Source organism: Macaca mulatta, chromosome X, assembly GCF_049350105.2.
Source record: "Macaca mulatta isolate MMU2019108-1 chromosome X, T2T-MMU8v2.0, whole genome shotgun sequence".
Classification (NCBI taxonomy): Eukaryota; Metazoa; Chordata; class Mammalia; order Primates; family Cercopithecidae; genus Macaca; species Macaca mulatta.
The window spans coordinates 72,595,884-72,605,179 of record NC_133426.1 but is presented as its reverse complement, the minus strand read 5'-3'; the positions used below and the strand labels follow the sequence as shown (position 1 = coordinate 72,605,179).

General features: G+C 42.7%; 1 pseudogene; it reads right to left on the bottom strand.

Moving 5' to 3' along the window:
- Positions 1 to 1,767: 1,767 nt before the first annotated feature.
- On the bottom strand, positions 1,768 to 5,650 carry LOC100426022 (G-protein coupled receptor 83-like; annotated as a pseudogene).
- Positions 5,651 to 9,296: the final 3,646 nt, after the last annotated feature.

Here is a 9,296-nt window from a genome sequence, read left to right as displayed (position 1 = left end):
CACATATTTTACATGGAGGCCTATGGAATAGTGCAAAGACTTGTTTATATTCAGAGGTTTCAGCTTCCTGGATCCCCAGGCTTCCAGTAATTGTAAAAGAAATCTGAATTCTGAAGACAAGAGAGAAATATGGAAGGGAATTGACAGACAATAGCTAAAACGCAATAAGAAAGCAATATTTTGAACCATACATCAGAATTCAAAGAGATAAAGGATGAAAGATAGATAATGGAGAGGAATGAAGAAAGAATTGGAGAAGGACTGGTGCTAAAGAAGAAAGGGCTCAGGAGGATTGAGGAAAAGTGAGAAGGGGAGGAGGGAGAAGGGGGGAAGAGGAAGGAAGAGGTGAGGAGAGAAGGGAAGAGGAGAATTAGAGAGAGGGGAGAGAATTGGAGAGTGGTGAGAGAAGTGAAAAGGAGGGGGGAAAGAAGATGGGTAGGAGTAGGAGGGAATGGGGAGAATAGGGGAGGAGGAGAACACAGGAGATGGGCAAATGGAAGATAGGAAGAGGCCTGAGGTGGAATTTGAATGAAGAAGAGATGAGAAGGAAAAGGATGAAGAGGAGTAGAAGGGTGGAACAGAGGGGAGGAGGAAAAGGTGGAAGGGAAACAAGAGAATGTGGGAGGAGAGAAAGAAGACAGGCAAGATCAAAATAAAAATGGGAATTCCCAGAGTAATGAGGAAGGGAATAAAGAAGAGGAGGGGAAGAAGATAAGAAGGGGATGAAATCCTACTCTTATCCTGGCATTATCTTGACACACAACGAGCAATACTCTTCAAAGTGCCTTAATAACATTATCTCCAGATGAAAGGCAGTCGCAGGAGGAGGAGATATTACCTCTCTCCCACTGAGTTGAAATTCTCATAGACTAAAGAGATGGGAACAATAAAACAGCAGTGAGCACATTATGTCTCCTCTCTTTCCAGAAAAAGAAAGGCAAAACTAGACAGCACAAATGTACACAAGAGAAAGTATGATGCTAAATGTAGAGTGAGGAAACATGGAGAATATTTTGGATTTTGTAGTGCCAACTTCGGCAATTCAATTTTCATTGCATTCAAAGGGGAGCTATCAGCAAATTATTGTATATCAATTTGGGAAAATAACCATGGTGCAATTCCTCTGCAAGTGTAAGATTTTTCATTCTCACTCTGCCACAAGGGGATAGTTATGACTAACTACCTACACTTATAAGAAGCATTGAGTTTCCAGATAACCCAATACAATTTCAGAAACTATACTTTTCCCTCCTGGCATTTCCCTGGGAATATGATAGACAAATTAGATCTTAATCATCTAAATGAAATATAAATCAGAATTTCTAGGGTCTCTTACACTTCCTGAGACAATGTTTGTGATATCAGATGTCAAGTGTCATGGTCAACTGGCACATAAGGATGGAGAGGGGAATGGTGACCAGAATCAGAGATAGAGTTCAGGAGACCTCTCCCCACACAGGTAAGAATAAAGCTTTCCTTTGAGTGATAGAGAAAGATCTCTGATGAGTCTGAAAATCTAATACCTTCACCTTACTGCTGGGGGAGAGAATAAAGGAAGAAAACTGCACAGGAAAAAAATAAATAAAGAAGAGAGGGAAATGAAAGACTGAGTGACACAAATATGGGGGCTCACATGTCCCCAACTCTTCAAATACCCCTCTGTTCACCTGCCCTCCACACCATGAGAAATGAATGAATCCTATTTATTTTTGTCCCACACTATCTCAGGGATTTTGAGGATGGAGAATCTATTGCGGTCTGGGCATCTTAAAGTCTAGGTACTTGTGAATAGAGAAAGAAGATTTCCACCCCTCGGAATAGAGGGTGATGGGTAGCTCATCAATATCTTTGAATTGTGGGAATTTGAGCATTCTGGGTTTGGAATCTACCCAGTCAAGATGGTGAGTGGGTGAGACAGAGCTGGGTCAGCAGTGCTCCCCTCTCAGGCAGCTGATTTATTTAGCAGCATCTTCTGAATTTCCATGATAACCTTCTGAACTTCAATCCAGAAGTTATTGCTGAGACAGAAGTGGATGTAGGGGTTATAGAAGGAGCTGCTAATTGCCAGCCAGTGGAGGAAGAAGTAGAGGCCATTGTGGCTTGAGATGAATTCTCTGCATAGCAGCACCAGGTAGAGGTTAAGAGGGAGCCAGCTGATTGTGTAGACAAGCACCATTGTCATCAGCATCTTCAGGGTCTTCTTCTTCTCCCCATGCTGCCAGATATAGGTGTGGATGCTGATGCCATCAATAGCATTACGGATCCATAGCTTTTTGGCCACATGACCATAAACAACCACTAGTACCATTAATGGCAAGATGAACAAGAGCAAAAAAAAAAAAAAAAAAAAAAAAATTCTCAGCTCAAGGTATTTCCATGAAGATTTTGAAGTATATGGGAAACTGGGTAGGCAGACAGTTTCTTCAGTTATGTTTCTAGGTTATAAGACAGACGGAAAGAGAAACATCACCTTTGTCTTTTCCCTAGGCCTACAGCCAGCTATTTTATGGAAGTTTGGCCTAAGGGAGATACATATTTACTGTCTGTGTCAGCATTCAGCTTAAAATCTAGAGTTAAAAAGCCGGGAGCCTTTGGGTTCACCTAATCCAGATCTCTCATGTGATATATAAGGAAATTATGACCCCCAAATGTGAAGACTTATTTCTGATTACCAAATGCTATGAGAGTTATTGGAAACTGTTATGATAAATCCCAAGTAAAAGAAATTAATTTTGTACCTATGTTTGGAAATGCACTATTCCAGCCCCTACTCCATAAGTTATTCCATGGGACTTCCAAGGTCACAGGTTGCTAGAATCCAACACTGGTTATACTGTGTTATTCTTACCCAATCTCCACCTGGTGAAACTTCTGGCAAATTGAATGTGGCAAAGGAGCACAGTTACTCACAATCCAGATGATAATGATGCTGACATTGTCTTGCATTGGAGTAATCCAAGATTTCAGGGCATACAGCATCACCTGGAAGAAAAAGGACCCCAGCCCCATTCAACAATTCAAATTAGGGTTACTTGTTAGCCATTCATCAACTGGCATTATGGTACAAACCAGCAAATACTGGGTAGGTAGGTGAGAAGTATGCTTATGTACTAATTCAGGTGGCATTTTGCTTCATGAAAGACCAACATTAGTTAATGATGAGTGAAATCTCTCAATGGGAACAACACACACTAGGCCTGTCAGATGGCAGGGGATGGAAGGAAGAAGAGGATCAGGAAGAACGGCTAATGGATGCTGGGCTTAATACCAGGGTGAGGGGATGATCTGTGCAGTAAACCACCATGGCACATGTTTACCTATGTAACAAACCTGCACATCCTGAACATGTACCCCTGAACTTAAAATAGAAGTTGGAAATTAAAAATAAATTAATTAATAATTAATTCCAGTGCAAAAAATAAAGAAATGCAAGTGGACTGACCTTAAACCTTTTGACTCTGAGCAAGGAGTTCTGTGGAAAAGAGGAATGGATGTTCAAATGTGTGACTCATTTTCCCTTTATCGTATATAAGTGAGTAAGAATTCCACACAGCCATTCATTCTTTCTTCCACTTGGCTTTCTTCATACCCCTTTTCCTTCTAGCTTCGTCCCCTATCCTTTTGATACCTCCATGCTCCCCTCCTCCCTCCCTCCTTCCATGCCCCCTCCTATCTCCCCATTAGCTATCACCTAGATACCTCCATGGACCCTCCCATCTGGCTTCAGTTACAACCTCTTTTATCTACCTTTATGTCCCTCCCACCTCACTCGTTTTCTGGCTCCCTCCTTTTCAAGTGATTAACTATGTAATTCTTTCCAGTTTCTCACTCCTACCCTATTTCCTTCCTTTGAAATCACTTTCAGCCCTCCTCTCAGCTCTTTCCTCTGTAATTCTGTTAGTTCTTTCCCACTTCAGTTCCTCAGCTCTCACTCACACACTTCACCCTCACCGCCCAGACTCAACTTACCACCAGTCCTGAAGCCACACACACCTCTGACTCAACCCTTCCCTCTTTCTTCCCTTAGCCGGTCCTGGAATGCAGCAAATAAGAAATGTTTTCCAAATGAGAAGAAGAGCACTTTTTTATCATTTTGCTCATTGCCACATCTCTGCTCCCATAGCACCATATCAAATATGGTAGCATTTTTATTATTTGAGGCCAGGTGTGATGGTTCATACCTGTAATCCCAACGTTTTTGGAAGCACAAGCAGGAGAATTGCTTGAGCCCAGGAGTTCGACACTAGTCTGGGCAACATACCAAGAACTCCACCTCTATGAAAAACAAAACAAAACAAAAAATTGATTTGTTGAAGGTCTGTATTTCACTATTTTGCAATCCCTCAAACTATACATATACATTTATATATCTTAAACAATTCAAAGAACTCTCTAGGTTATTTTTGATCTTATCTGTATCTAGGAGAAGAACTTGTCCCTTTACAAGACCCGAAGGCCCATGAGAAACACATACCTGATGTTTGTCTAGGGAAACAGAAGCCATGGTAATCACAGTTACATAGGCACAAGAGTATTGGACAAAATGACTGAAGTGACATGTCATTTTCCCAAACACCAAGGAATTACACAGATAATGCACCTATGGGAGAAAGGGCAATGTGAGGCACAGGAAATCACCTCTGAGTCCTCTTACAAGCCCCAAACACAAATAAAGCCCTCTTTGTTATAATAATGGCAAACCACTGGCATTATTGTCTCAGGAAGTGGAAACAAACAAACAAAAATAAAACATTTCCACACTGCAGCTCTCATGCCCTCTCCATCTTCTCACATGCAAACATTCGGGCTTGAAGAAAAGGACATCAAATCACAAAAGCTATTAGCCATCTCGGAGTCCAAGCAATGCATTTGAAAGGTGAGGAAACTGAGGCTGGGTCTTTGTGACATAGCTCTGAAACACATGTCACCCAAAGCTCACCTGCAACATGTCCCTGCTGCAGGCAACCTAAGTCTCTCTCAACAACTGCCAAGGTAGGAGATTAACTCAGCAAGCAACCACAGTCTTGTCTGCTGTAGTTTGTTTTCCCCAATTTGCAAACCCTTTGTGCTGTCTCTCAGCCATTCCCCTCTCTATGCAAACACTTTCCAAATCAGCCCAACCCATTCCGGGGCTCCCTCTAGCCAAAGAGATTTCTCCTTTGCAAATGCAAAGTTGTACCTTTGCTCTCACCCTGCACCCAAGGTCGCCCTCCTCAATTAATATACAGCTTTTCTTAGCTCCCCCTTCACCATGGTAAGCCTACTTACCATGAGCTAAGAAAACATGAGCTAAGAAAAGCCAGCATCATGTTGGTCACAGAGATACAGCAAATGAAGAGGCCAGTGGCGGTGTGCACCCTTTTGTACTTCATAATCACATGGTTTAAGACACAGTTGCCTAAAATGGCAACAACCACCACGGTGTACCCTATTATTAACCACAATTGCACCTGTTCGTACTGAGACACCATCTCCGAAGCTATGCGACCCGATGTGTTGGCCAGGTCGCCAGTGTTCCACGTGTGGTCAGGCAGCTTGTCAATCATGGATAGCAGGCTATCCTAGCCAGCGCTGCCAACTGCACCTGGGAGGTGGTGGAGGTGATTAGACCATTAAAGCCACTGGGCACACTCAGAGCTTCATGACTCATGGTGCCGGGATTCAGGAAAGTGCCATGGGGCGATTCTGTGGTTGGAGTGTCCAGCTCGACTCCTTTGGAGAACAGTGAGGTCCTTAATCTAATGGGTCAGGGAACACCTGGGGAAGGGCAAAGGAGGAGTGGAGCAACCGTGAAGCTCTGGGCTAGCAGAAAGGGAATATTCTAAGGTGTATGAGTTAGGGAGAGGGAAGAAGCGCTGATAACCAGCAAGAAGAACTGGACTGGCTTGGAGTGGGCAAGTGCGCAATGCTGAGCTGGGCAATAGAGTGCTGGGTAGGAGAATGTGGCTGGCTCCAAATGCTCTTCAGCCTGGAGAGCTCAGGCAGCATCCATTCCGAACCTGGGGACAGTGTCAAGCATTACCCTAGCACCACTCCTCCTCTGTGCAGCCCAAGATCGTTCAATTGCCATTGCCTTCAATCAGTCTATGAGTCTGTCCATCCAAGGCCTGCAGGTGCTCTGGGCAGGGCAGAGTCAGACATTGCTACTAGCATTGGGAGCCAGTGCCAGTGCATGTGCCTTCTGCAGCTCTCCTCTACAGAAAATCGAGGGGCCATGCTGGAGCCCTATACCCTAGAAGAGATATTGAATGGGGGCTGGGAATCACTGACTTCTTTGATCCCTCTGCAGCAGTTTCCACAGAAAGACTGCTAAGATACATCAACTGGAAATCCAAGGAGCACGTTCTCTGTATCTGACCTTAAACTGGTTTCCTAAGGGCCCAAAACAGCTTAAGGTTTGTTTGGGGAATGACAGATGTGTTGACAAGTAGCCGAAGACAAGACTTCAGAACTCTGGAGAAGTACAGAGGACTGGTAGAAAGGGGTTAATGTAGGAGGATCAGACAGGCAGAGGCAGGCCAAAGTGTGAAGATGTAGTCTTGGCCTATTAACTGTGGTCCTTGCTCTCTTTGGTCTCTCTGAATGCGAGTTCCTCTCTCTCTCTCTCTGTCTCTCTCTCTCTCTCTCTCTCTCTCTCTCTCTTCATCTCTCCCTCTGTGTTCATTCTTGCCTCGAGAATCAGACATTTAATTTCAGAAAATATGACTTCAATAATTGTTAGAAGGATTCAACCTTTTCTCCAGGGCTTGACTTCCTAGTCAACCCTATCACACAGGGGCTGTGGAAGAGGTCAGCAGCTGCATCTATCTTCTCCTAGAGGATCCGGGAGAGGAGCCACTCAATGTCAATAATGTCAGTAACTACTTATTAAGGCATAAGCAGAAATTTGTTATCACCATTATTATTGTCATAATCATTATCCAGGCATGAGAAGTCACTAAGCAGCCATAAAAGAGGCAAGCAAACTTCAGCCATACACACTTGTGTGTGTGTGTGTGTGTGTGTGTGTGTGTGTGTGTACATGCAGGAACCCTGGTTACAACTTCTTGCTTATGGGTTAAGGAATGATTAAAGAAAAAATCTGAGTGTCTTGGAGCCTTTTTGGAGTGACCCAACTTGTGGGAAGATGGTGGCTGATAGGTTACTACTAAATGGCTAGTCAGAAAATTTAATTGAATCCTGGTATTCTGAGTGGGAGTTAAGCCTTCTGAATTGAGGTAGAATTAGGTTTGGAGAAATTATATGGCTACCAGATAAGTTTTTTGAAAAAAAAAAGAAAAAGGGATGAAAGAATAGGAAAAACAAGCTGTGCCTTTAGTCCACAGAGCAGAGATCATTAAAAACATTTGAAGGAGTTAATAAATGTTGGTTCTACATGGCAAAACAAACTACCATCAGAGTGAACAGGAAACCTACAGAATGGGAGAAAATGTTTGCAATCTACCCATCTGACAAAGGGCTAATATCCAGAACCTACAAAGAGCTCAAACAAATTTACAAGAAAATGACAAACAACCCCATCAAAAAGTGGGCAAAGGATATGAACAGACACTTCTCAAAAGAAGACATTTATGAAGCCAACAGGCATATGAAAAAATGCTCATCATCACTGATCATCAGAGAAATGCAAATCAAAACCACAATGAGATACCATCTCACACCAGTTAGAACGGCAATCATTAAAAAGTCAGGAAACAACAGGTGCTGGAGAGGATGTGGAGAAATAGGAACACTTTTACATTGTTGGTGGGGGTGTAAAATAGTTCAACCATTGTGGAAGACAGTCTGGCAATTCCTCAAGAATCTAGAACTAGAATTGCCATTTGACCCAGCCATCCTGTTACTGGGTATATACCCAAAGGATTATAAATCATGCTACTATAAAGACACATGCACACATATGCTTATTGTGGCACTATTCACAATAGCAAAGACTTGGTACCAACCCAAATGTCCATCAATGATAGACTGGATTAAGAAAATGTGGCACATATACACCATGGAATACTATGCAGCCATAATGAAGGATGAGTTTCTGTCTTTTGCAGGGACATAGATGAAGCTAGAAACCATCATTCTCAGCAAACTATCACAAGGACAGAAAACCAAACACCGCATGTTTTTATTCATAGGTGGGAACTGAACAATGAGATCACTTGGACACGGGGTGGGGAACATCACACACCTGGGCCTGTCACAGGGTGGGAGGCGGGGGAGGGATGAGTTGTAATATAATATAAATGATGAGTTGATGGGTGCAGTAAACCAACATGGCACATGTATACCTATGTATCAAACCTGCACGTTGTGCACATGTACCCTAGAACTTAAAGAATAACAAAAAAAAAGAAAGGAAGGAAGGAAGGAAGGAAGAAAGGAAGGAAGGAAGGAAGGAAGGAAGGAAGGAAGGAAGGAAGGAAGGAAGGAAGGAAGGAAGGAAAAAGAAAGAAAGAAAGAAAAAGAAAGAAAGAAAGAAAGAAAGAAAGAAAGAAAGAAAGAAAGAAAGGAAAGAAAGAAGGAAAGAGAAAGAAAGAAAGAAAGAAAGAAAGAAAGAAAGAAAGAAAGAAAGAAAGAAAGAAAGAAAGAAAGAAAGAAAGAAAGAAAGAAAAAGAAAAAGAGAAAGCCAGGCCAGCAAACTTTGAAATGCAAATGCCAGTAGTTAGAAACTGAGTCCATCCAACATGGCAATTCCTTCCCTCTTCTCTTTGTAATCATGTGTGCCAGGCATCATGGCCACTTCCAGATGACTCCATATGTGCAAGACATCATAGCAACCTGTATTTGCATATTAAAAAGCTAGGATGGGAGGGCCAGTTTCTTCATGCGCTATGTGAATGACACACTTGGTCAAACTAATCCCCTGAGCCGTATGCAAATCAGACACTGCCTTCTCCAGCCTCCCAATATAACCTACTACTTTCCTGCCACGCAGAGGGCTTTTTCTCTCTGTTCAGAGCCCCCCTCCCTCTGTATCTGTATGGGGGAGCTTTTTCCTTCTTTCTTGCTTATTAAACTCTCTGCTCCTTAAAACCAGTCCACGTATGTTCGTGTCATTTAATTGGCATGAGACAAAGGATCCTGATGTTTTTCTATTCATCAGAGCAATAACATTTTGGTGTGTTGGCTGGGAAACCAAGGTACAACATTCACTGAAGTGGTGAGAATGGAGTGAATCTCCACCTCAGATCTGTCCTTTAATTTCAAGGCTCTCTTCCAACTACCCTGTCACCAAATTTCCCTTTCTTTTTTATCCACAGTGGCTGTGTCTATTCTGTCTATGTATGTAATGTGCAGGA